Raw genomic sequence first — 27,398 nt, forward strand, 5'->3', positions numbered from 1 at the left:
ATAGCCCAGCACAACACCTTCATCACACTTGCCGCCACTTGTTTGTACCATTTTCAGGCGATTTATAATCTGTTCTAGAAAAACGATGCTATTTTGGATATTTGTGGAGTTAGGTGGTCCGCGAGTGATTTTTTTATTGGTTAAGTGGTCCTTGGTATGAAACAGTTTGAGAAACACTGCTAAGAGGAGTAATTCAAAGGTTGTGGGTTGGAGTTTGACTCAGCTCATCAAAGAAGCGTCCATGTTTAGGATGATCGATTGAACCTTGGAAATATTTAGAAGCAAAATAAAGGAAGATTCAAGAAACATGTAAAGGGTGTTCTTTCAACTTAAAGGCAGCGCTGAACATAACAGATGATCCCTGTGCCTTATATTATTGGTCATTGATTTTGGCTCTGTGGCGCAATGGACAGCGCGTTGGACTTCTAGTAACACGTCAACGCAGTAATTCAAAGGTTGTGGGTTCGAGTCCCACCAGAGTCGAGCTCTCTATACACACCGTGTTACTTGTAGAGTTTAGATTAATCTGTTCTTGCTAAATCATTCATTCACTTGCGGTCAAACTCAGGAGAAGTGTCTTGGAGGTTATAGGATCGAGTCCCACCAAAGTCTATTCCTTAGATTCATTCCAAGGTATAGGATTAAGACACTTCACCCCAAAATTGCTCATGTTTTAAAAGTAGCTTTAGATAAAAGCGTCTAACAAGTGAGATGTCGTTTTGGTTTAGGGTGTGAAGGTTGTTGGTTCAGTTTCCTCTATAGTTGTTAAAAGGCAGTAATGACCATCTCAACTCTAAGATGACAGGTTTAAGAGTCAAGCTTTAGATACAGTTGTAATCCTTTCTCGCTAAAACAATGAATTCAAATTGGAGTGAAGTGATTTGAAGGTTACAGGTTCGAGTCCCACCAGATTTAGATTCACCTTCACCTTCACCAGTTAACTTTGTGCCATTACAGATTGGATTGATCCCTTTCTACTAAAATAATTAAGTCATTCCTATGTTGTCGGTTCGAGTCCCATCATGCCTGATTAGGGAATCATATGAACTTTCAAGTTAGGATTACATGATCAATCTTGAAGAAGGGAACAACTGATTGGTCCATCCATCCATCCATCTTCTCCCGCTTATCCGTGGTCAGGTCTCGGGGGTAGCAGTTCCAGCAGAGAGCCCTAAACGTTCCTTTCCCCTCATCAACCAGCTCTGACTGGGGGGTCCCAAGGCGCTCCCAGGCCAGCGAAGAGATATAATCCCTCCACCTGGTCCTAGGTCTACCCCTTGGTCTCTTCCCAGCTGGACGTGCCTGGAACACCTCCCTAGGGAGGCGCCCAGGTGGCATCCTAACTAGGTGCCCGAACCACCTCAACTGGCTCCTTTCGACGCGAAGGAGGAGCGGCTCAACTCCGAGTCCCTCCCTGATGACCGAACTTCTCACCTTATCCCTAAGGGAGATACCAGCCACCCTGCGGAGAAAACCCATCTCGGCCGCTTGTATCCGCGATCTCGTTCTTTCGGTCATGACCCATCCTTCAGGACCATAGGTGAGGACAACTGATTGGTGCTTTAGTCAAATGTGAAGGTTGTTGGTTTAACTTCCACTAAAGTTAAACTTGCAGTGGACATTAAAACTGTAAGATAAGAAGTGTGATTAAAGGAATCCTTTCTGCTCTCTGTATTTTCTGTGACTGAGTTCCCATGAATGTGTTTCATATGTAACAGCCCAGTACTCTTTATAGAAGTACATGAATGTGTTTCATATGTAACAGCCCAGTACTCTTTATAGAAGTACATGAATGTGTTTCATATGTAACAGCCCAGTACTCTTTATAGAAGTACATGAATGTGTTTTATATGTTCTAGGTTTTTATTATGTTTTTCTCTGAGAGACTGAGCAGCTTTTAAAAAACACAAGGAGCCATTGATTCACAGACAAACAGAAATCAAACGCACCCCAAATATCTGAAGTATTTTGAGGCAGTTTTCATATCGAGGCCATGCCGGATAATTATGGGATGTGGAAGAATCGTTTCCTCAGCGACCGGTGTTTGTCATTTATAATAATTAGTCCAACAATTTAGCATCATTTGAGGTTGGACAGAGGCTCTACTGTGACGTGCAGCAGTGTGTGTGTGTGTGTGTGTGTGTGTGTGTGTGTGTGTGTGTGTGTGTGTGTGTGTGTGTGTGTGTGTGTGTGTGTGTGTGTGTGTGTGTGTGTGGTGACAGATGTATACCGCAGTGTTTCCAACCTCAGAGCAACGCAGTAAACATAAACAACACACACACATACATTCAAGGACACATACAGTAAATATACATGTTCATTACACACGCATACACACACAAACACACACACACACACACACACACACACACACACACACACACACACACATGTATACATCACTTCAGGGGACATTACATTGACTTACATGCACTTCCTGGAGATTTATCCTAACCTTAACCATAACCAACACTTGCCTAACCCTAACCCTAAACCCTAACCAAGTCTTCACCCTAAAATGAATGATTCCCCTCATGAGGACCTCCAATTTGTCCCCATAAGGGAGGCGAGTCCCCACACGAGACTGTCTAAACAGATGTAGGTCCCCACAAGTATAGTAATGCTAGGCCACACACACACACACACACACACACACACACACACACACACACACACACACACACACACACACACACACACACACACACAGATGCATTTCAAATAAAATAGCTGTATCAAAGCAAGAGAGACATTTGTTTAGTTATATTTCCTCAAGTGGTCTCCACCGCCATCGAACGCTGTTTTTACTCAGGAAAGAGAACAAATACTCAGAAAGGCGTGTGTGTGGTTTTGTGGTGTAATGGATAGAGCTTCTGACTCCTGGTTGAACTCTTAAGAGGTGGTGCGAAGGTTGTGGCTTCGTGTCTCATCAGAGTCAATGTTTGAACCTGGTGACCAACGTTGTAGGGCCTTATTTTAAAGAAACAGCATTCTCTACATGTTTGCTTCATATGTTTTTGAACTAATATAATTATTTAACATAATGGGTTAATCTTACATCCCTCCATCACATGTAATCATGATTGTTGTAAAGGTTCTTCCATAATCTTGCTGATAAATAAGCCTTGTTGGTGAAGGAATCCAAAGTACTTAAGCAAAGAGACGACTCGTTAAATATGTGTTGGCATGTTAAGTGTGTATACTTAATGCCATATATAACCTGTGGACATGGATAGCGCAGGAAAAGTGATGCAAGGGTCACGCCAAGTTTGATCTCAAGAGAAAGTCATGAGGGATTGTTATTAAACTAACATTGAAACTCCATTCAAGTCCATTAGCCCACAAAAATATAGGTTCATAAATCTGGTAGTTTTTCTGTCAGAAGCAAAAACAACATTTCTAGAGATCAAATCTGCCAACACAAAAGTTACATTACTGACTAATAATGTGGCTCTGTGGCGCAATGGACAGCGCATTGGACTTCTAGATATGCCCAGGAGAAGGTATTCAAAGGCTGTGGGTTCGAGTCCCACCAGAGTCGAATGTTATACATCATCTACAGAAATATAGATGCTGCTAATTGGCCATCTTTCCCATTGGTTGGGTTTCATTTATAAATCTGCTTGGGTTGGTTCCCTCCTACATTTGCACATATATGTGTCAAAGAGAAAGTCTGTATGGCCTGCGCTCCCAAGATGTGATTCAGGTGCTGGTCCCTACAGTGAGAACACAACATGCTGTCCCCACAGCTTGGAACAGAAGGAGCTGAAACTCTCAGATGGAATCACTATGGGGGAATTCAGGTCCATCCTAAAGGACAGAGGACACGACACCATTGGTAGATGTGAGTGCTCGCATATCCTTTTAAATGTTGCCAGTTTTGAATGATTTTGAAAAGTTTGTTTTACTTCGCATATTGACTGGCTAATGTGCCGTTTCATTTGTGTTTTACAGCTGTATTTGTCTGCCTGTCGTGTCTGTGTTTTATCTGTTGTAACTTCGTACATGCTGCCCCTCTTGGCCAGGTCAATCTCAATGAGTCTTTTATCTGGTTAAATAAAGGATATGATCATTTGAGACTCATCAAACAGGTCATCAAGACTAGAAACTCTACCAACTCAAGTTCAAGTTCAGTTGGAAACAGAAAAGTGATATAGTTGAATATATGGAGCATTGGGTTCGAGTACCTCCAACGTAGGGGAACATATTGTCATTAATGATCTTCAGCACTAAACATATCTAGTTGTTTTAAACCGGTTGAACTTAAATAATCAGCTTTCTGTGAAAATGATTGTCTAATTTTCTGGGAAACGGCTCTGTGGCGCAATGGACAGCGCATAGGACTTCTAGTAAACCACAGGAGAAGTGATTCAAAGTTGTGGGTTCGAGTCCCACCAGAGTAGCTTATTATAAATAATTTGAGACTCATCAAACATCTTCAATGTCAAGATCTGTAGAAACAATGCTCTGATTTGTTCATTGTGTTCATGGTTTACACCAGGTGCTTGCGGTTGTCGTCACATTGGTGTGTGTGTGTGTGTGTGTGTGTGTGTGTGTGTGTGTGTGTGTGTGTGTGTGTGTGTGTGTGTTTGACACTTCCTGCTGTCTCTCCGTGCATTCCCACTGTGAATCATTGCCCGCTCTGTCTCGCTTTATCATTCCAGTCTTCCCATAAAAACTCTGTCATTTGTTTCTTTCCACTAATTTGAGACACACACACTTAAATATGTACAGGGAATTTCCAAATACACACACACACACTTAGCGTAAGTGTCTTCAGCTGACGACAGATTTAAAGAGTCTCAGGTTGATGGTTCAGAGTCCACTGAGAGGACTCTGCTTCCCACAATACCCCACAGGGCAATAGTTCAGGGCTGCGGTTTGATGTAGCCCCTCACTCTGATGACGTGCATCTGAGTATTATCACAAATGTCTTTTGTGTTCGGAAATATTTCTTATTTTTAGCTGCTTTAGGATGTCTGTCAAACTTTAGGTATCGCCAAATTCCTGCAGAACTAAATATATTCCCATGAGCCTCTTCTACACTTTGTGTTGTCTGATACAATTCCTGCTTGTTGTTCAAACTTCCCCAAATGACATTAAAATATTGGCCTGTTATTGGTCAATGTTTTGTCGAAAAACGACATTTAAAAAAGTAGTTTGGAGCCATAATGTTTAATGTTTCAGGTCTAGTGACTTTCTTTAAGTTTGTCTTTATTGTGTCTTTTAGAGGCGTTTAGCATTATACCCCACATTTAGGCCTTCAGCAATTAGGCGAACAATCTATTAACCGATCGATGGATAAATCATTCACATCTATTTTGATAATTGACTAATTGCATAAGTCAGAACATGCTGTTTTTAAGCCTCTCAAATATTGAGATGTGTTGCTTTTTGCTGTTTATTATTACATTAAAGTACATATCTTTGGGTTCTGGATTGAAAAACAAGACGTCTGGGAATATGGGAGTGACATTTTTCTGTATTTTCTGACATTTCTAAGACCCAACACCTAATCAATGAATCTAGGAACTGATTGGCAGATGAACCAATAAGGAAAATAATAGTTTTGTTACTCTAAAGGTTATTTCCATGCTGCCCACTGTTAACAGTGTTGGTTATTCTCGCGTCCAGAAGAGAAGCTTTAAAAGGAGACTAAATGGAGTCTCTGAGATGGTTTCAAATTGGTACTTTAATTAAAAATAAAGGCGCTGGTATGTTTACAAGCAGGATATTGTTCAGTCAGGAGAGAAAGACAGCAGCTTCCTCTCCCAGGTGCTGGCCGTGCAGAAGAGAGCTTCCAAGCATTCGTCCTTCCCGCTTCCTCGCTGTTCGCTCCTCCTCTCTGGGAGCTGTAGTGACGTAAGGGACTTCCCCCTCGTTTTCCTGTCTCCGATATCGCGTTAAACAGAGGATTTCGACATTTTACATTCATTGCTTACTTCCACATGCCTTTTCTCCTCCTTATCTCTTTCATAACTTTATATGTAATACATGTTAACGGCGTCAATAGCCACTTTAATGATACTAATGGGCGGTAGTCCCGGATGTCGTCATGAAGGATTTTCAGAATAAAAGCTTGGTATTGAGAACTACCGGTTTTTCCAGAATAAAATAGCATTTCAACTGACGGTATGTTTAAGGTACATTATGCCATAAAACATTGATTTTAATTTCTAACACCACCGACCTCAGCAGCACGTTTACATTGGAAAGAATGACACAATGAAGTATAATGAAATGAGTCAGAGAGCTGGCTGAATACGGACCATTGTTCAGGTGGTCGATGGACACCATTGTTCTGCAAAGCAATGAACAAAGAAAATGTAAATGCCGCTCACAGCTGCAGAAAGGGTGATGAAACGTCTCCAGAAAGATCTTAGAAAACCAAAACAAATCAATGCATCTTCAGAAAAAGCATTTAATCGTGGTGGTTTCCAGTCAGTTTGATGTTGTCTGTATCCTGTAAGAATAACAAGTTAGATATGTTGATGTCTTGCAATCCCTTTGACAAATATTAGAACATAGGTCGTATTGTTGTGACACATTTCAGATTGATGTTTAAATACAGTTATCCTACGGGTTCTCTTCATATTTAGTTCCCCCTGGTCTTATTGTCATTTCACTAAGGTCCTGTAAAAGAGCCTATTGGCCTGTTCTCACCCTTCAAACAGAAGAGGTCTGTCCAAATGTAGTTGCTTACAACCGGAGGTCAGAGTTCACAGTCTTTCTGTCTCAGACTTAATGTTTCCCTCAAGGATCCTTCACAAGACTATTTTCACTTCATTCTTCTGTTACATGTAGCTGGACTGGGAACTACAAATCCTTATATAGACTCTGCCAAACAATTGTTTCATTTGATTTGTCTGTCTTTTTTAAACAGATTGCACAATCCACAGTTCTCATGCAATAATATCAGACCCCAGAGGGATGAGAACCCACAACCTTAGGATTACTTTCATAGTATTTCAGTTGAAGTCTTGATGTTTTTCTCCACAGACCAATCTCCCTTTGGTATAAATGTATACGTCAGTAAATAGCTGCACGAGTGATTGACGTTACAATCACTTCTTGAGAAGTACGATGAATTCAAAATGTAGAAGACTTTGGAGGTAGTCAGACCCAATGCTGCAGTTGTATTTTGGAAAAAGGAGGAATCATACGTGTACATATATGATATTTTGGCACGAATACACACATTATTTTTCACTTTGGTCAACATTATAAGACGGAGCCTCGCCGTAGGCCTGCATTCATTAGGTGCACTTCTAGTTGAACCTACAGTTTGCAGGACTTGAACCCACAAACAAGTTGTTCTTCTACAGAGTATCTAAAGCTCGACTCAGGTGGGACTCGAACCCACAGCCTTTGAATACCTTCTCCTGGGCATATCTAGAAGTCCAATGCGCTGTCCATTGCGACACAGAGCCTCATTTTGGATACTCCCACTGTGACATTTTTTAGTTTCTAGTTTTAGTATTGTTGTACTGTATTTAACTTCTTAGACTGAGAACAATGTTGCCTTATCTGCAGTATGTCAGTTATTTAGAGGTTTAAACCTTTTTCAAACAAACCATTTTAGAAAGTATAACTCTAGTGGGAACCCACAACCTTTGGGTTATACAGTTTAGAAGTCATTCATTAAGTGAACTTAGTTGAACATTTCAGTTCAAGCAAGAGAACCTCTGAAGACTGACTTATGTGGGACTTGAACCCACACATTTGTATTTCTGAATGGTATCGAAAGGTCGACTCTGGTGGGACTCGAACCCACAACCTTTGAATACCTTCTCCTGGGCATATCTAGAAGTCCAATGCGCTGTCCATTGCGCCACAGAGCCTCACATTTGGGCCATCTCCCTGCCATTATTTTTAGTTTTTTAGTATCATTGTACTATACTGAACTAACTTCTATATTTGTTGTTTTAGCTGCAGTTATTTAGAGGAATAAACCCCCTTTTCGATACAAAGCGTTCCAGATACTGAATGTTAGTAGATATAGCCCTGCCTAAAAAAGGTCAACTCTAGTGAACTTAGTAGAAAATGTCATCCTTCAGTTTTTGCAAGACCTTCTATGAAGACTGACTTATGTGGGACTTGAACCCACAACCTTTGAATACCTTCTCCTGGGCATATCTAGAAGTCCAATGCGCTGGCCATTGCGCCACAGAGCCTCAAATCTGGCTCCTCCCACTGTAACATGTTGTACTTTCTGTTTTAGTATTGTTGTACTGTATTTAACTTCTTCGACTAACTTCTACTGTATATAGGACAAACATGTTTAGCATTATCTGCAGTATGTCAGTTATTTAGAGGTATGAATCCCCTTTTCCAAACAAACCATTTTAGAAAAGGATAACTCTAGTGGGAACCCACAACCTTTGGGTTATACAGTTTAGAAGGCATTCATGAAGTGAACTGAGTTGAACATTTCAGTTCAAGCAAGAGAACCTCTGAAGGCCAACTCTGGTGGGACTCGAACCCACAACCTTTGAATCACTTCTTGAGAGATCAACTAGAAGTCCAATGCGCTGTCCATTGCGCCACAGAGCCTCACATTGTGTGTATGTTTTTGTTTCAGTCTAACCATTTCCTGCTTCTTTATAGCTCACAAATCATAGTGTTTGGTCAGCGCTGACCAACCGTCAGTCACAATAACATCACTGTGTGTGTGTGTGTGTGTGTGTGTGTGTGTGTGTGTGTGTGTGTGTGTGTGTGTGTGTGTGTGTGTGTGAGAGACAGATGCCATGAGCACAATAGAAACAGCAGGACAACAGAGTGAAGCTATTGTGTGTTGATGTGTGTGTGTGCATGAAAGAGGAAGAGAAATTCAGTGTTTAATGTGTATACAAAGACACACACACACGCACACACACACACACACACACACACACACACACACACACACACACACACACACACACACACACGCACACACAGTCAGACCACACACAATGTACTGGCCTACATGTGTGTAATGAGGTGAACATGTCACACACATACACAAATAATATTTAATAAAGATCTCATGTTACACAAAGTGGGTTAATTTAAAAAAATGCTGTTTTTGTCAACGTGCAACAACAACAACAACAACAACAACAACAACAACAACCAACATGATACAATGAGAGTTTAGACAATAAATATGAGAAAAAATAACAATTCAACCCAAAAACGATGTACCGCGCATTAAAACACGTCTGCGAAGATCCTACAGTATAATGATCCGTATATCATCAATGATTGTTGAAACTGGTGGGAGTCAAACTCACAACCATTGAATGTCTGCTTGAGAGTTTTACTATAAGTCTTTTTCATTGAGTTAGTTTTTTTATGCCATAGTTAAAAGTCGACTCTGGTGGGACTCGAACCCACAGCCTTTGAATACCTTCTCCTGGGCATATCTAGAAGTCCAATGCGCTGTCCATTGCGCCACAGAGCCACATCATTGCTCTCACACATGACGGTTTTTGTTGCAGATTCTCTAGAATTTGTGTTACATGCTTCTGACAGAAAAACTACTTCATCAATTTTATGAACCTATATTTTTGTGGGACTTGAATGGAGGTTCAATTCCCAGCAGAGTCTACTTTTGAATGTTCACAGGGTTGCAAACTACATAATCACATAATCCATTGACATTTTGGTTGGTTCATGTATCTTGATTATGAACAAATTTATAAACCTTTAAATGTCGACTCTGGTGGGACTCGAACCCACAGCCTTTGAATACCTTCTCCTGGGTATATCTAGAAGTCCAATGCGATGTCCACACAAACAGAACCTAATGGAAGTTTATTTTTTGCATATTCAGAAATAATCTCCTACTTCTCACTGCTACCTCACTTAGTGACCAACTCCTTAAGAGACACACAAATAAAGTTGTACTTTCACAGAAATCGACACACATTCTAGACTTTCTATACAGAATATAGTATTCCTTTGTGTCCGTTACATAAAGCAGAATATTAGATTGTTTAAGCTCGATGTAAACAGCCGGGGAGGCGATGCTGAGGGCAAAAAAACCCAGGAGGCCTCTGCCTTCAGTGAGCTCATATAAACATGAACCCCAATACAGGCAGGAAATAATGTAAACACACACACACACACACACACACACACACACACACACACACACACACACACACACACACACACACATACCATGTATACATCACTTCAGGGGACATTACATTGACTTACATGCATTTCCTGGAGACTTATCCTAACCTTAACCCTAACCAACAAATGCCTAACCCTAAACCTTACCCTAACCCTAATCCTAACCCTAACCAAGTCTTCACCCTAAAATGAATGATTCCCCTTATGGGGACCTCCAATTTGTCCCCATAAGGGAGGCGAGTCCCCACACGTGACTGTGTAACACACACACACACACACACACACACAACACACACACACACACACACACACACACACACACACAAACAAGATTGGATATTCACGGCCTTCAGACCTACAAGTATGACTAATACTGTTCAGATTTGGTCTCTAAATACTGTCATCAATCTCTATTTTCTTTTCCTTTGCATGTGTTTTAGCTTATAATATATAACGGAGCATGACGTTACCTGTTGCTGTCCGTAGTTACACTCACTGCTCCTGTTAAGCTCCTATTAACTTCATTAATTAGAATTTCCTTGACTTCAGGCGGGGTTTCGACTCGGACACAATTTATTAGTTTTACCTGCAGTTTGTCAGTCATTTAGAGCAGGGGTTCCTTTTTTCCCACGAGCCCCTCCAAATGACTCCTGTTGGAAGTTGCGCCCCCCCCCCCCACACACACACACACAAGGGGGGGGGGGGGGGGGCGCAACAGCGGTAATTAAAGTTTCAAAGTCTCAAAAATGCTACAGCTACTGTCACAAACTGGATGAATGTGAAGTATGTTGTTAAAGGAGGATGAAAGCGTAATCAAGGAGCACTGTTGGAGCGACTTTGATGGTTATTGGACTCAGGATGAATTCATTTGGATTCCCGCTGAATGAAGAAATGAAAGGACGGCGGAAGTGGAAACAATTCACAAAGGGATGAAACTGTTTAAAACACGTGCTCAAAGTAAGCCGGATTTTGCCGATGTGTTTATGTGGATTCAAAAGTCGTAAATAATCTACAAAATGTAGGAGACCGATCTGATCGGAGCAACTGACAAATAATCCAACTGAAACCGGCATGGACAATGACTATGTTTTAAAAATGCGCTTATCCAGAAAAGCCTGGTTTGGACACTTTACGGGCAGAAGAAACATTTCTATAGAAAGAATTATTCATTTCTGTCTTTTTATGCCTTTAATACTAACTTGAATTCTTATTCAAATTAATTAATCAATTATTTTTTATATTTTATTGTAATGTAGAGACAAGGCTTTTAGCGACAATCATGTATTGCCTTACAATTATATGTAAAAAAAAAAAAGTCTAAATATGATATTTGGCCTCAAATCATCTGAGGCCTGGCGGGGGGCGCGCCCCCCAGGTTGGGAACCACTGATTTAGAGGTAAGATCCCCCTTTTCCATACTAACATTTCTAGAAACTAAATGTTAAAGCCCTACCTAGATTCCCTTGCGCCTTAAAGCAAGTTTTAAAAATGTTGCATCACCAAAATATGACGTCCTTTTAAGTGAGCTCGGCCTATTTCATGACACCAACTAAAGTAATCTGAAGCACTGCACAACATCTAAAATACTCACAGCTTAAAGGAACTTCTCCCTGCTTATCCCTGATCTCTGTGGCTGGGAATTGAACACAAAGTCTCATAATTGTGGGGTGAGACTATAGATTTAACTTCAAGTCACTGTGAAGTTAAACATTGGTGTGTGGATTAGAGGGTTGAACCCTGACATTCAGGTTTTTACTGAAGACATCTTGTTTTTTTTGTCATTGCCATGTTGTGTTTTGGAAGAGGATCCCCTCAGATGCTGGGTATCTGAACTAATGCCCCAAAATGTGAGTTCCCTGACCGGGAATCGAACCCGGGCCGCGGCGGTGAGAGCGCCGAATCCTAACCACTAGACCACCAGGGACTAATGAGGTCTTGAACAAGAAAACCAATGGTAGTGGGTTATTCTTTGATAAATTGGATCGTGCATTGGTCTAAAAAAAGTGATGGTCGAGGGTGCAGTATCTATGAGAAGCCTACTGTCATCCATTATAGTTTACATCTGAAAAAAGCACAGTTTAAAATGATCCCAATAATGTAATTGTAGACTCATGTTTGTAAGTTTTACGGTACCAAGAATGTTGAGGTACTTTAAAAAGTCCTTTAGAGCCAGATTCAACAATGAGCTTCAAAAGATCTCAGTAAAATCTGTATTTATAGAAACAGTGAAATGTACACTTCAGTTGAAATCATTTCATTATATATGTTTGTCCATCTGGTATAACAATCCTGGATAAAAGACCCTCTCCATAAATGCAGAACTGTCCTGAAAATTATGATGTTTTTTAGTTTTCTTCAGTAACAAAGTAATCCAGTAAAGGTTGTCTGTTAATACATACAGCCTTTGGGTACGCCGCAAACAGCAGCTGGTAACTCACAGTATTTGTAGTGGTAACCTCAACATACTAGAGGCTCAAAACAGGGATCAAGTTGTCGGCAACAGATAATGAACTGACTCTGTTAACACCCCCTAAAGACCAACTCATTGGGGTTGTTGTGGGTCAACTGTGCTGACAAGAGGCTGTGATCTCTGGCTTTTGACCCTTTTTCACAACGGCCCTCTAGAAACGCTTAAATTGAGTCATGGAAGAAAAACTGTCGGGTCAAAAGGCCGAGTCAGCGGAGAGAGTGACGACTCTGGTCAACTTCATGTAGCTTACGTCTGTCCAAGAGTCTTTGGGTTGCCTTGGTGACAAGATAGGGCTTAAAAAAACACACACACACACACACACACTCATTGACCTTGCTGTTGTGATGTAAGTGAGAATGTTGGACCCCTGCCATTCTCGATCACTTGGGTGTGTGTGTGATGAGGTGTGTCTGAAGCGGATGCACCTGGAAATACCTTGTTAGGTGATGACGAGGTTGGCTAAAACACACACACATAAACACACACACATAAACACACACACCACACACACACACACACACACACACACACACACACACACACACACACACACACAAACATACAGCAGACTACCCAAAGCAAACACTTACCTTTCCTCTCTTGAGGAAACTACAGCGTGTTCTATTCTCTTGGCGCAGAGTCTTTAAGTAGTGATGGATGTTATAGACCTATGTATGTGTGTGTGTGTGTGTGTGTGTGTGTGTGTGTGTGTGTGTGTGTGTGTATGTGTGTGTGGTGTGTGTGTGTCTAGCCTCAGTATAACCTCAGCGTTGGTTAACCACAGCTGATTCTTCCTGCATGTTCCCCCAGGGTCGCTGAATCAGATTGACTTTGTTTCTCTGATCTAATAAACTTTGATTAACTGAAGTTCACTCGGTTTTGTTATTCAGACTCACTTGACTTTTACAAAGCAATATCTTACACACTCTACTTGTCTTTCTCCCCCCTCAGTGCACCTCATGTAGTTCTAGCATTTTGACCAAAGGAAAGGAACCAACATCTCCATATTGTCTGCAGTGTAGTTTGATAATTTTCTGTCATAATGAATCCTTTCAAAACCTTTCAGTGTTGCTGGTTTGAGACGGTTCTGTTGGTCCTGTGTTGTACGTATAACCCACAAAACCTCTGTCACAGTAGAAATTACGACCCGATTGTGGGATTGTGGGTAGACCACATACTGTATATAGGTCAACTGAATCACCGTGAAATCACACATTAGTTTGTGGACTATGGGTTTGAGTTCTTGACTTTGGCACAGCTATCTTGTTTTCTTGGTCACCTTCTTGGTTTTGAGCTGGCCGACTGACCTTTTTGGACAGGTTTTAGATGCTCTGCCTTGAGAATATCACATTACATTGCATTTAGCTGACGCTTTTATCCAAAGCGACTTTACAATAAGTGCGGTTCGACCAACAAAATACAAACTTGAAGAAAACAGAATCATATAAGTACATCAGGTTTCATAGAGCCAAACATTTCAAGTGCTACTCTACTGGCTTTAGGTAAGCCAGTCCTTTATTGGTATAAAAGTGCTTTGTTAATAGTTCTATCGCTCGAGGTGGAGTCGAAAGAGATGAGTTTTCAGTCTGCGCCGGAAGATGTGCAAGCTATCTGCCGTCCTGATGTCAATGGGGAGCTCATTCCACCATCTTGGAGCCAGGACAGCAAACCACGTGTTTTTGCTGATGGGAACTTGGGTCCCCCTCGCAGCGAGGGTGCAGCGAGTCGTTTGGCTGATGCAGAGCGTAGTGCACGCGCTGGGGTGTACAGTTTAACCATGTCCTGGATGTAGGAAGGGCCAGATCCATTCGCAGCATTGTACGCAAGTACCAGTGTCTTGAAGTGGATTCTAGCAGTTACCGGAAGCCAGTGAAGGGAGCGGAGGAGCGGAGTGGTGTGGGAGAATTTAGGAAGGTTGAAGACCAGACGAGCCGCTGCATTCTGGATGAGCTGCAGAGGTCGGATGGCACATGCAGGTAGACCAGCCAGGAGGGAGTTGGCAGTAGTCTAGAATATCAACAATATGTCTCTGTGGGACTCGACCAATCAGCAGCCAGATAAAGTGTGAAGTTGGTGTGAAAAGGTTCCTAACGACCAACATCGAACCATCATTGTTTGTCTATTTTTACCGTCTTTTCAGAGGAAGTGAAATAAAATGTTATAGCAACTCAAAGAAGTGTTAAAGACATGTGCACAACCACAGAGCAATTGAAGGTACATTTGTTATAAATATTGTCGTATCCACAGAATACAAGGTTACCAAGCAAAACAACTTTGTGGTGAAACACGAACAGAAATTAATATATATATATTTGTGTTTGTGTGAAAATAAATGTAGAAATACATTAAAGATACATAATGTGAGTAATGTTAGTTTCTCAACTTATATATATTTATTTGTAACTTATGTCATGTTCTGTCCTCCGTACTCAGGACCAAGTACAGTTGAAGAGTGTTTCAGACTCATCTTGTTATTCTGGCGTTTTCTTTTGTTCATAAGTGTTGGCTTGAGATAGACGACACCTATCAGGTTCAACAGAGTTACCGACGCCCCAAAACATCAGTTCCCTGACCGGGAATCGAACCCGGGCCGCGGCGGTGAGAACGCCGAATCCTAACCACTAGACCACCAGGGACCCTGTTGACCTTCCCTTTTGGTTTCAAGTCATCACGGAGTATTTGCAGGTGTTTCCAACATTGATTTCAACTTGTAACCTGCAGACTCAGCTCTGCATCTGGCTCACATTACTGACCCCCCCGACCCCCCACCCCTCCCCCGCCTGACCCACATCTCTGAGAAACAAACGTTTACGTACGCCTGCACTAATTGGGTCAATCTGTGTTACTGTATCAATGACTTTGTAGGAGGCCCTTTATCCTCCACTGGACACACACCACACACACACACACACACACACACACACACACACCCACACCACACACACACACACACACACACACACAGCGTTCCACATTCTTGTCCTCCAGCCAAACATTACATATGTCCTCCCGAGAAAAGAGAGAATTCTTTCATATGGACCTCCTCTTCTTTTCTGCTTGAGTGTGTGTGTGTGTGTGTGTGTTTGTGTCTTGTGCATGCGTGCGTGCATGTGTGTGTGAAGTCTCTTTTATGTTGCAGAAGAAGAGAAACCACAGAGGTGGGAAGTGGAGACAAAGCCGCAGTGTAACCAGGATTTTATTTCTCTGCAGGTTTCTACTTCCTGTGATATCTCCCACACCATGCCTGAGGGGTGGCGTGGCAGCCAGAGATCGCCCTAGCAACACAGGTAAGGGGCGGGGCTTCTTTGGGTTTTTTGTCTTCCTCTAATAATTTCATCTTAACACTTTTCACCTGTGTTTTAAGCCAACATTAGAGACCTTTTTGGGGACTTTTTCTGCCTTGAAAAATCTTTGTTCACCTCCAGTTTTCGCAGTCTTTTTCTTCTTCGATTTGTATTATGTTTGCACTGTCATTGACTGTCTTTGCATCTAAATCTACAAACTGTTCTTCAAAACATAGAGCAAGGTAGTTTGTTTGTTTTGGGGGACTCACTCACACCTACCCTTACCCTTCATACCCTTTGGTCAAAGCTTTATGACTTCCTAGTTTTATCTGAACCAATATCACAGCTGTTGACTGTTAAAAAACTAAAAAACTAAACTTTTAAACTAAAATACTTTTCAATTATTGTTCATGACGTACTGAAAGCTAATACACCTACAGGATAACAAGATGCTTCTTGGTTGGTTACAGGTATTGTTAGTGGCAAAACTGTTCCCTGGACATTCAGGCTCCGTTTACACGGAGACAAAACGGAGAACGAACCAAATTCGATATAAAAAAAGTCTTCCCGTCCGCACGGTATCGGCTCAAGAAACGTGTCCGTCCACACGAGACCGCCCGACCCGCTGGAGACGCTGTAGTACATATGCCGGGCCTGTAAGTGGCGCTGTACTTCCGCCACAAAATACACCAGAAGCATCGAAGAAGACCCCCCCGAGCATGGTTGCCATGGTTGCCCTTCTGTTTATTCTCCGCGGTGGATTTAGCAACATGTAGTTCATGTAGTTCTCCATGTCCACTTGTTGATGATGGCTGTGGTAGAGGAGCTGTAGATTTTGCACTAACATCTGTAGCAGCAGAGGTGGGGAGAGGCGGGGCTATGGCTTCATCGTTATCAGGAAATGATCGTATAGGGCGTACACACGGAGACGTTAGGCCCCCCAGAGAGTTTCGTCCGGAGATCTACCCACCTTGGGACCCGTTACCGTTTGAGGGCTCTGTTTCCCTGGTTCCGTTACGGCCTCGTGTGAACGAACCGTCAAACGATAGAGAACTGTAGCGGATACAACCCGTTTCGTCTCCGTGTAAACGTGGCCTTAATGGGAGATATTGATTGGTCATTAGGAACACATTCACACCTTTGTCTCACTTCTGTCTGGCTTTTGATTGGCTGACTATACTAGTGAGGCTTTCTCACACACAAAGTCAAAGTCACATTGTAAGTTAAATGTTGATATTTTCAGAGAAAGGGAAACAAAATATGAGCTGGATTCGTCTTAAGAGCATTCTGTGTTGTCTTCAGGCAAATTGTCTCTTCTGTTGACTATAGAACAGTCCCTGGTGGTCTAGTGGTTAGGATTCGGCGCTCTCACCGCCGCGGCCCGGGTTCGATTCCCGGTCAGGGAACTCTTCTTTAGCGTCTCTGAGAGTCGAACCTATCGAAGGTTTATGTGAGTGGGACCCGGATACTCCTCAACATGAGCCTATCAGTATACTTGCCTCAAAACGGTGGACCGGCTTGACAACAACAAAAAATGTAATTGATTGTTACATTTAGCGAATGCATTTATTCAACACGACGACGATGAATGCAATCAACCAAGAAGAGACAAGCTAAAGTTTACATTTGTAGTGCTATGTGAGGAAGGGGAAAAGACGCAGTGGAAACAGGTTAGGGTTAGGCTTGTGGGGCACGGGCTCTACAAGTTTATAAAAGCCCTGCTTGGTCTGTGTTAAAAAAATTAAATGAAGTTTAAAAAAATACAATAAAAGGGATAGAAGAGAGCAGCGGCTAAAACACAGAGCGTATGCGGCGGGGTTAAAACCTGTACTCCTGCTCTCCCGAGGGGTTCTCCCCCGGTGGGGTGTCCGAGGCTGCGTCCCACAACATCTGGTAAAAGACCTGGTAAGTGGGTTAAAAACATCTGGCTAAACGGACCGAGGTTGACTTTGTTTGAAATCGGCATGCAGGTAAAATTAGTGTGAACAAATAAAAGATAAATAAATACTTAAAAGTGCTTAGTAAAATAAGTGCTTTTAAAAATAAGTGCTGGTAATAAAAATCACAATCAACACAATGTTAAATATGTAAGATATAAAACAAATATATAAAATGTAAAATATAAAATACACACGGGTTAGTAGGCACACGGGGGGGGGGGAAATATCTTAAAATAAAGTCAACCAAGTGTCCTTAAAAGTGTTTAAAACCCAGGCCGAGGTCTGGAGAGGGGGGGGCAGCTGAGACATGGACACTCTTCGGAGGATGTTTAAAAATACTTTATTAAGGGGTTATTTCAGGGTGTTTCCCTGCGGGAGGCTCCAACATCTATTTAAAATAAAATGGAAAGTAATAGCTAAAATATAAATAAAATAATATAAACAATGTTTAAATAGGAAACGGGGGGATTAATAATATATAAAAAATAATAAAATATATAACCTCCTCATTTGGAACCTAATGAAATAAGAAACATACAATACACCGTGCAAACATAGAATAAACTGTGACATGAAAAATATAAAATATTAGAAAAATATATAACATGGTAGTAATAATAATAATAAACAAAAGAAACACGCATTTAAAATTCATAAAAGAGTTCAGATGAGGAGGATGTATTAAGTAATAAATAGGAAATATGTATAAATAATAAATAATACAGATAAATACTACAGTATAAATAAATGATACATTGATAAATAAACAATTAAATAGTTAATTTAAAAAGCTACATTAGTTATAAAGCAATCCCCTTAGGTAATATATATAAAAATAAATAAATAATAAAATAGTGTGGGACTTCTGGTTTCTCACACACAGAAAGTCACATTGTAAGATTGTGTTGATTCGTCTTAAGAGCATTCTGTGTTGTGTTCAGGCAAATTGTCTCTTCTGTTGATTATAGAACAGTCCCTGGTGGTCTAGTGGTTAGGATTCGGCGCTCTCACCGCCGCGGCCCGGGTTCGATTCCCGGTCAGGGAACTCGTCTTTAGCGTCTCTGAGAGTCGAACCTATCGAAGGTTTATGTGAGTGGGACCCGGATACTCCTCAACATGACGCCTTATCGACTGGCTCAAAACGGGTGGAACGGCTTTGACAAAAAAAAAATCCAATTGATTGTTACATTAGCCACTGCATTATTTCAACACGACCTATAATGAATGCAATCAACCAAGAAGAGACAAGCTAAAGTTTACATTTGTATTGCTATGTGAGGAAGGGGAAAAGGTTGCAGTGGAAACAGGTTAGGGTTAGGGTTCAGGGTTCAGTCTGTAACAGAACACTTTCTACTTTCCTGATATCAGGGTTAGGGTTCAGGGTTCAGTCTGTAACAGAACACTTTCTACTTTCCTGATATCAGGGTTAGGGTTCAGGGTTCAGTCTGTAACAGAACACTTTCTACTTTCCTGATATCAATGGGGAGCTTGTCCCATCCTTTATGGAGCCAGGATAGCAAATATAATTGAACTTAGACCACAAACTAACCAGAGACTCAGGCGTTCTAGTTCGACACGAGTCAAACTGTTTGCTGAATACAGAAATAAAAAGTTTGATTCTATTTTTCAAGGTGGGTTGCCTTCAAAGGTAGATGTGTGGGACTGTCTGCCCTTCTGATATCATCAGGGTTCGTGTTTACTGGTTCCCGAGCCAGTGTACTGATGAGGCGTCACTGGGTCCCACATAAACCTTTGATTCGGCTAGACGCTAAAGGTGAGTTCCCTGACCGGGAATCGAACCCGGGCCGCGGCGGTGAGAGCGCCGAATCCTAACCACTAGACCACCAGGGACTGTTTTATAATCAACAGAAGACACATCTTTCCCCTGGGACAGAGAAAATGCCCTTCAGGGGGAATATGGCAAACATATCTTCCAATCCACTAAAATATCCCCAATATTTCTCTGTCAATGTGACATTCTCTGTGTGAGACAGTATCACGTGCTCAGTCCACAAATCACAAGCCAGACAGAAGTGAGAAAAAGATGTGAATGAGTTCCTAACGACCAATCGGATGTCCCCATTGAATTTCCGGGGAACTGGTTTTTCTTTTATGCTAACACATTCTAAAGCCCCTAACAATAAGTGCAATCAACCAAGAAGATACAATCTGAAATAGCAATACATCTGTAAGTTTATGAGATAATATTTAGCTTGTTGATGCCAAGTTGTGCATTTTTTATTTTTGCTTTCGATAAGCTATAAGAGTTCAAAACCGGCCTTAAGACCCTCTTCTTTCGGCAGGCCTTCCAATAAACTTTGAGCATTGGTACACCTGGAGTATTGCCATTTTTATCGCTATCTCCGACTTTTACTTTTGTACTCTATTTTATTTTTTATTTTTTTATTTCTTATTATTATTACAATTATTTGTTTAATCTCTCAAAGTGTATCAATATCCCTTGTTGTGAAGCACTTCGAGATTTGTCTTGGCAGATGAGAAGCGCTATATCAATTAAATGTATTTATTTATTATTTATTTAAGTGAGAAATGTTCAGAGACTCTAAAGCAGGGGTGCCCAACCTTTTTTGAACCGAGAGCTACTTTTAAAGTTGCCAGTCTGCCGAGATCTACCAGTCCAAATAGAGAGGCGTAGCCATTACTGACAGCCTCCTACCAGGTAAATACACACTTCTACTTGTATAAAACTGACATTCATACGATTAATACTTCATAAAATAATGCAGATTCTTTATCTTACCTCTTTCTAATCTACACACATACAAGTATTTAACTGAAGTTACACAACAGTGTTGTTGATACAGAGTTTATTCACACGTCACTACAGTGGGTAATGTTTTCAAGAAACATTGAACAGTGCTGCCACATATGACACTGGACAAAAAGAAAAGACTCTGAACCCTTTCTTTGCCATTATATAAAAATAGTGTTGCTACAAAGGATAAATTAGGCTTACTAATAAGACAACTCAGATCTGAAGCTGCTCAGGAATCTGCTGCAACAGTGCAATAAAAAAGACTAAATTAATAGAATCAAACCCTTTTTTTGTTGCATTTTAGTAGATTATAAAAATAAATGCCTTTAAAATAGGATGCAAGCAACACTAGTTTCTTAACCTGAATTGATAATAGACTATAATCAGGGGTGCATCTAGACCGGGTAACGACATTACCTATTGACGCAGCAACCACTGTAAGTTATATTCTTGTTTAATTAGACTTCTCTGTTTCATTTATTCTACTCTGTGTAATTGTTCTGTAGTTATTGTAGCTAAAACGGCGCTTTTGAGAGATTTTAAATCTCAGATCTGCTCAAGGGAACCTGTTACACAGGTCTCAGTGGGCACTCAAGCCTGCATTACAATATAGGCAGGGCCAGTCTACTGATTGCGTGAAGTACAACAGTGTAAATTAGTCATCTTCCAGCTAAAAAGCATTTAAATACCGCATTTAAAATCTGATGAACTCAGTGTGCATCTAGACCGGGTGACGCAATACCTATTGACGCAGCAACCACTGTAAGTTATATTCTTGTTTAATTAGACTTCTCTGTTTCATTTATTCTACTCTGTATAATTGTTCTGTAGTTATTGTAGCTAAAACGGCGCTTTTTGAGAGATTTTAAATCTCAGATCTGCTCAAGGGAACCTGTTACACAGGTCGCAGTGGGCACTCAAGCCCTGCATTACAATATAGGCAGGGCCAGTCTGCCTGTCGCCCATCAGCTGTGAGAACTCAGCAATCAGGCGTCACATTTTAGGTAGCTCTTTCCTGGAGCGTCAGCTTCAGCGTCAGACAGCCGAAGACTGACAAAGACATTGGAGTCCTGCGGGAGTCAAAGAGGAGGCAAATCCTACTCTGATTGAGCTAATTACCGCTGGTGTCCTATTTTCTTTTCTTTAGTTTTCTAGCCCCTCATGCTATAATCATCGTATTTTCTCGATTCCTGTTCATGTGTCTTCTCGCAATTATACTGGCCCCGTGTATCTCCTAATCGCTATAACCGGCCTGCTCTCGTCTATCCACATGCTCCACTGAGATCCAACATCTAGTTTCAGGTGGCCTGTGGAACTGCCAGTCAGCTGTTCCTAAGGCTGACTTCATCTCTGGCTACGCCTCCTGCAGTCACTGGATTTCCTTGCTCTCACTGAGACCTGGATTACTCCATTCAACACATCCACCCCAGCAGCTCTCTCCACAGCATATTCCTTCACCCATACACCCAGACCCACTGGGCAGAGGAGGTGGCACTGGTCTCCTGCTCTCCTCCCAAATGGAGCTTTTCCCTCTTCAAGCTACCTAACTTCACTCCTTCCACCTTTGAATTCCATGCCGTCACAGTAACCCATCCTATACAGTTAACCATTGTTGTTCTCTACCGTCCACCAGGCGCCTTGGGGACTTCTTGGAGGAATTAGATAATCTCCTCTCACACATCCCTGAAACTGGTCCTCCCGCTGTACTTCTCGGAGACTTCAACCTCCAGACAGGGAAGATAGACGAACTAACATCTCTGTTAACCGCCTTTGCTTTCTCACTGTCTCCGTCCCCACCGACTCATCAAGCTGGCAATGTCCTTGATCTCATATTCTCAAGGAACTGCGCTACTTCTAACCTCTCTGTAAACCCGCTCCACACATCCGATCACTTCTTCATTTCATTCTCTCTACCCATTTCCAAACATAACAAACTAATCTCTTCTCATCCTGCACCTGTTCGCCGTAACCTTAGTTCCCTCTCCCCCTCTACCTTTGCCTCATCGGTGCTCTCAGCCCTTCCTTCCTCTGACTCGTTCCAACTCCTGCCTCCAAACTCTGCTGCAGAAACTCTCCTCTCTACTCTCTCATCCACTCTGGACTCTCTTTGTCCTCTCACATCTCGGCAGGCTCGTCAGTCCCCTCCTGCTCCCTGGCTAAATGACACACTGCGTGCTAATAGAACCGTCCTTAGGGCAGCAGAGCGGAAACGGTGGAAATCTAAACACCGTGACGACCTCCTAACCTATCAGGCTCTCCTCTCCTCTTTCTCTGCTTCGATCTCTCAGGCAAAAAAGCACTTTCTTTCAAGATAAGATCCAATCTTCCTATTCCAATCCCAAAAACTATTTTCCATCTTTTCCACCCTCTTGGACCCTCCAAAAGCTCCTCCCCCCTCCTCACTTCTGTCAAGCGACTTTGTTACCCACTTTGAAAAAAAGGTTGATGATATTCGCTCTTCTTTTTCTGACTCACCTTTACTCACCCGCTGGGTCACCAGACCCTCCTTTCACCCAGACACTGACCTCCTTTTCCCCTCTCTCTCCAAGTGAGGTTCTTACCCTCATTACCTCTGCCCGCCCTACCACCTGTCCTCTGGACCCTATCCCTTCAAACCTCCTTCAGACTATCGCTCCTGATATTCTACCGTTTCTCTCCCATTTCATCAACACTTTCCAAACAGTCTCAAGGAGGCAAGAAGTAAACCCTCTCCTAAAGAAAACCCACTCTCAACCCGTCTGATGTTATACATTAGGCCTGTCTCTCTACTACCCGTTCCTGTCTAAATCACTTAGAACGCGCTGTCTTTAAACAACTCTCCTGTTATCTCCATCAGAACAACCTTCTGGATCCGCACCAGTCTGGTTTCAAGGCAGGTCACTCCACAGAAACTGCTCTCATTGCTGTCACTGAGGAACTGCACACTGCCAAAACTGCATCCCTCTCCTCTGTCATCATCCTGTTGGACCTGTCTGCTGCATTCGACACGGTGAATCATCAGATCCTCCTTCGCACTCTCCTCCAAAAACTTGGGGTTTCAGGCTCTGCACTTTCCCTCCCTCACCCTCATACCTCAAAGATCGTACCTACAGGGTGACTTGGAGAGGGTCTGAGTCCGACCCTTGTCAATTAACTACAGGGGTCCCTCAGGGCTCTGTTCTTGGTCCCCTCCTCTTCTCCCTGTACAAAAACTCGCTCGGATCAGTCATTAGCCCACATGGTTTTCATACCACTGCTACGCTGACGACACCCAATTAATTCTGTCCTTTCCCCGCTCAGAGACCCAGGTCGTCGCACGCATCTCTGCTTGTCTAGCTGACATCTCTCAGTGGATGTCTGCTCATCACCTCAAGCTCAACCTTGACAAGACTGAGCTGCTTTTCCTTCCGGGAAAAGATTGTCCCCACTCTTGACCTGACAATCAACATCGGCACCTCTGTTGTTTCCCCGTCTCAGACTGCAAGGAATCTGGGTGTGACCCTAGATAACAACCTGTCCTTCACTGCAAACATCGCTGCTACAAACCCGTTGCTGCAGATACACGCTTTACAACATCAGGAAGATACGTCCCCAGCTGACCCAGAAAGCCACTCAGGTTCTGGTCCAGGCTCTCGTCATCTCACGCCTAGACTACTGCAACTCCCTCCTGGCTGGTCTACCTGCATGTGCCATCCGACCTCTGCAGCTCATCCAGAATGCAGCGGCTCGTTTGGTCTTCAACCTTCCTAAATTCTCCCACACCACTCCGCTCCTCCGCTCCCTTCACTGGCTTCCGGTAAACTGCTAAAATCCACTTCAAGACACTGGTACTTGCTTACCATGCTGCGAATGGATCTGGCCCTTCGTACATCCAGGACATGGTTAAACTGTATACCCCAGCGCGTGCACTACGGCTCTGCATCAGCCAAACGACTCGCTGCACCCTCGCTGCGAGGCCCAAGTTCCCATCGGCGAAAACACGTGGTTTTGCTGTCCTGGCTCCAGGATGGTGGAATGAGCTCCCCATTGACATCAGGACAGCAGAAAGCTTACACACCTTCCAGACTGAAAACTCATCTTTTTCGACTCCACTTCGAGCGTTAGAACTATTAACAAAGCACTTATATACGAATAAAGGACTGGCTTATCTAAAGCCAGTTGAGTAGCACTTGAAAATGTTTGGCTCTATGAAACCTGATGTACTTATATGATTCTGTTTTCTTCAAGGTTGTGTCTTCCTGGTCGAATGTACTTATTGTAAGTCGCTTTGGATAAAAGCGTCAGCTAAATGCAATGTAATGTAATCAATTTAAGTTTGCATTCTTATACCATTTTGTACAATAATTATAATGAATAAGTTCAAACAAACTAAACTTACAGCTGATTAATAACGTAATCTAATTTGAGTTTTTATTATATCAAAAACCTGTTGAAATGCTACTGTTATTTTTACTGTCCACCAAAAGCGCGTCGGCAGCCTCCAGGAAAGCTTCTTTCACAACTTCGCCATCTTTGAAAGACTTCATGTGGTTTCTCAAGAACGTGGACTGGACACGATAAGATGCTATGGTAGCAGCCTTGCTCTTGTTGTTGGGGCCTGGTGGAAATGGACTGCTGTGGCATTTAGCTGTCCTTTCAGGCCCCTCCCCTTTTGGGGAGCGTAGGGCCGAATTAGGAGGGAATTCCGTCTCGTAGCGTTTGTGCACTGTTTTGAAATGCTGCTCCTAAATTACCCTTCTTCGATAAAGCCACGCTCGCATTGCAGATGAGACAGATGGACTTTGAATTGGAATAGATACAAAAATAATCATCCTCCCACTCGGAGTTAAAATTATATATATGTTTTGCTTCTGCCATAATTGCGGTCTTGTTTGTGTGCAGACTGTCACTCCTGTTGACAGCGGACAACGTTAGCGAATTAGTGCACTGCCCACCATCACGCCCCGACACATGGGTCAGCGCCGGCCAATCACAAAGCTTTGATGCGTTCAAGTGCATTATTCTGGCACAGGAAGATTATGTTACAGGACATTAACGATAAACCAGGAATATTATTGTTTCTAATTTTTAGACACATCCTCGCGATTCGACTGGGAATCTCCCCGCGATCGACTGGTTGGGGCACCCCTGCTCTAAAGAGGCGTTCCTGACCGGGAATCGAACCCGGCCGGCGGCGGTGAGAGCGCAGAATCCTGACCACTAGACCACCAGTGACTGTTCTGTAATCAACAGAAGACACATGTTTTGGCTGATTCTTGTCTCCTTATCAACATTTATCTTTCAATGTGACTTTCTGTGTGTGAGAAAGCCTCGTTAGTATAGTCAGCCAATCAAAAGCCAGACAAAAGTGATACAAAGGTGGTGAATGTTTCCTAACAACCAATCAACATCTCCCATTGAAGTAACGCTTTTACCAAAAGCCACTAATAATAACTGCATCCAACCAAGAAGACACAAACTCCAAACAGCATCTTGTAATCCTAAGAGGTATTAGCTTTCGCTACGTCATAAACATAAGTGAGAAGTATTTTGTGATGAACAAAAAGACATGTTTGCCTGAACACAAAAGAGAATGCTCTTACGCTGAATCAGCTCATATTCAGGTAGTCTCCTTTTCCCTGAAAATATCACATGTATCTTTCATGTGACTTTCTGTGTGCCAGACAGACATGAGACGAAGGTGTGAATGTGTTCCTAACGACCAATCAACATCTCCCATTGAATGTCCAGGGAACAGTTGTGTGCTAACACCTTTATGAAAAGGCCAATTACAATAACTGCTACCAATCCTGTACGTGTTTTACTTTCGGTACGTGTATTTTTGGTTTTGCTTATTTCCTTTCCTTAGTGGCTATATTTTCAGGGACTCTAAAGATGAGTTCCCTGGACTGGGAATCGAACCCGGTCCGCGACAGTGAGAGCAAGTATCTGCCAAGTTGTAGTGTAAACAAGTTTGAGTCTAAAGGTCTAAATTCAGTCTATATGGGTGAAATATTAGCGTCCTACTCCTGCAGCAGGACCTTGAACCCTCAGGTCTTGTTACACTCTGTCGGGCTATTTTAAATGCTGTAGCCCTCACATTCCAGCTGCTCTGAGAAACAGCATTCCCCTTTACGCAAGGCTCTGTGGCGCAATGGATAGCGCGTTGGACTTCTAGGCAGTCACAGAAGAAGTGATTCAAAGGTTGTGGGTTCGAGTCCCACCAGAGTCGACATTTATTGGCGCCATGTTGACTAACAGCTGAGGAAATCTGCACTCTATCACCCAGCGGAACGAGACACGCATTTAATCCCACACACACACATTCCCTGTGAAGATCTATAGAGCAATGTTTTAGGGCTTTGAATAGTTTTGCAGAACTTCTCGCTGACTTTTAGTTTGTTCGTGGTTTTTCCCACAAAGCTGGAAGTTATTTTGTCCAGATTATGATTTTAGGGCTCAACTTTCACTCTGAGCTGTGACTTCCTGTCACCAAGCCACACACACACACACACACACACACACACCACACACACACACACACACACACCACACACACACACACACGACACACACACACACACACAACACACGTACACACACCACACACCACACACACACACACACACACACACCAAACACTACACACACACACACCAGTAATGATTTGTAATTACACTTAGCCACCATGCTGTTTAGTGCTCGGCTGTTATATTGGCTTCCATAGTTAGCATTCAGACACACACACTCTGTACACAGCACTGATTGTGCTGACTTGGCATGTAGGACACACACACAACACACACACCACACACACACACACACACACACACACACACACACAC

The 27,398-nt window shown here is 42.4% G+C and overlaps 11 non-coding genes across 11 annotated transcripts; 5 read left to right on the plus strand and 6 right to left on the minus strand.

Annotated features, from left to right (window-relative positions):
- Positions 1 to 391: 391 nt before the first annotated feature.
- Positions 392 to 483, plus strand: trnar-ucu. The gene is given in 2 exon segments: positions 392 to 428; positions 448 to 483. It is a non-coding gene; the product is annotated as a tRNA-Arg (tRNA).
- A 2,966-nt stretch (positions 484 to 3,449) lies between these two features.
- On the plus strand, positions 3,450 to 3,541 carry trnar-ucu. Its single transcript is given in 2 exon segments — positions 3,450 to 3,486; positions 3,506 to 3,541. It is a non-coding gene; the product is annotated as a tRNA-Arg (tRNA).
- Positions 3,542 to 7,749: 4,208 nt separating this feature from the next.
- Positions 7,750 to 7,841, minus strand: trnar-ucu. Its single transcript is given in 2 exon segments — positions 7,750 to 7,785; positions 7,805 to 7,841. It is a non-coding gene; the product is annotated as a tRNA-Arg (tRNA).
- Positions 7,842 to 8,461: 620 nt separating this feature from the next.
- trnar-ucu lies at positions 8,462 to 8,553 on the minus strand. The gene is given in 2 exon segments: positions 8,462 to 8,497; positions 8,517 to 8,553. It is a non-coding gene; the product is annotated as a tRNA-Arg (tRNA).
- Positions 8,554 to 9,353: 800 nt separating this feature from the next.
- On the minus strand, positions 9,354 to 9,445 carry trnar-ucu. The gene is given in 2 exon segments: positions 9,354 to 9,389; positions 9,409 to 9,445. It is a non-coding gene; the product is annotated as a tRNA-Arg (tRNA).
- A 2,532-nt stretch (positions 9,446 to 11,977) lies between these two features.
- trnae-cuc lies at positions 11,978 to 12,049 on the minus strand. Its single transcript has one exon. It is a non-coding gene; the product is annotated as a tRNA-Glu (tRNA).
- A 3,110-nt stretch (positions 12,050 to 15,159) lies between these two features.
- On the minus strand, positions 15,160 to 15,231 carry trnae-cuc. Its single transcript has one exon. It is a non-coding gene; the product is annotated as a tRNA-Glu (tRNA).
- A 1,982-nt stretch (positions 15,232 to 17,213) lies between these two features.
- On the plus strand, positions 17,214 to 17,285 carry trnae-cuc. The gene has a single exon. It is a non-coding gene; the product is annotated as a tRNA-Glu (tRNA).
- A 1,507-nt stretch (positions 17,286 to 18,792) lies between these two features.
- trnae-cuc lies at positions 18,793 to 18,864 on the plus strand. Its single transcript has one exon. It is a non-coding gene; the product is annotated as a tRNA-Glu (tRNA).
- A 734-nt stretch (positions 18,865 to 19,598) lies between these two features.
- trnae-cuc lies at positions 19,599 to 19,670 on the minus strand. The gene has a single exon. It is a non-coding gene; the product is annotated as a tRNA-Glu (tRNA).
- Positions 19,671 to 26,693: 7,023 nt separating this feature from the next.
- On the plus strand, positions 26,694 to 26,785 carry trnar-ucu. Its single transcript is given in 2 exon segments — positions 26,694 to 26,730; positions 26,750 to 26,785. It is a non-coding gene; the product is annotated as a tRNA-Arg (tRNA).
- The last annotated feature ends 613 nt before the right edge of the window (positions 26,786 to 27,398 follow it).

Source organism: Gymnodraco acuticeps, unplaced genomic scaffold (genome assembly GCF_902827175.1).
Source record: "Gymnodraco acuticeps unplaced genomic scaffold, fGymAcu1.1, whole genome shotgun sequence".
NCBI lineage: Eukaryota > Metazoa > Chordata > Actinopteri > Perciformes > Bathydraconidae > Gymnodraco > Gymnodraco acuticeps.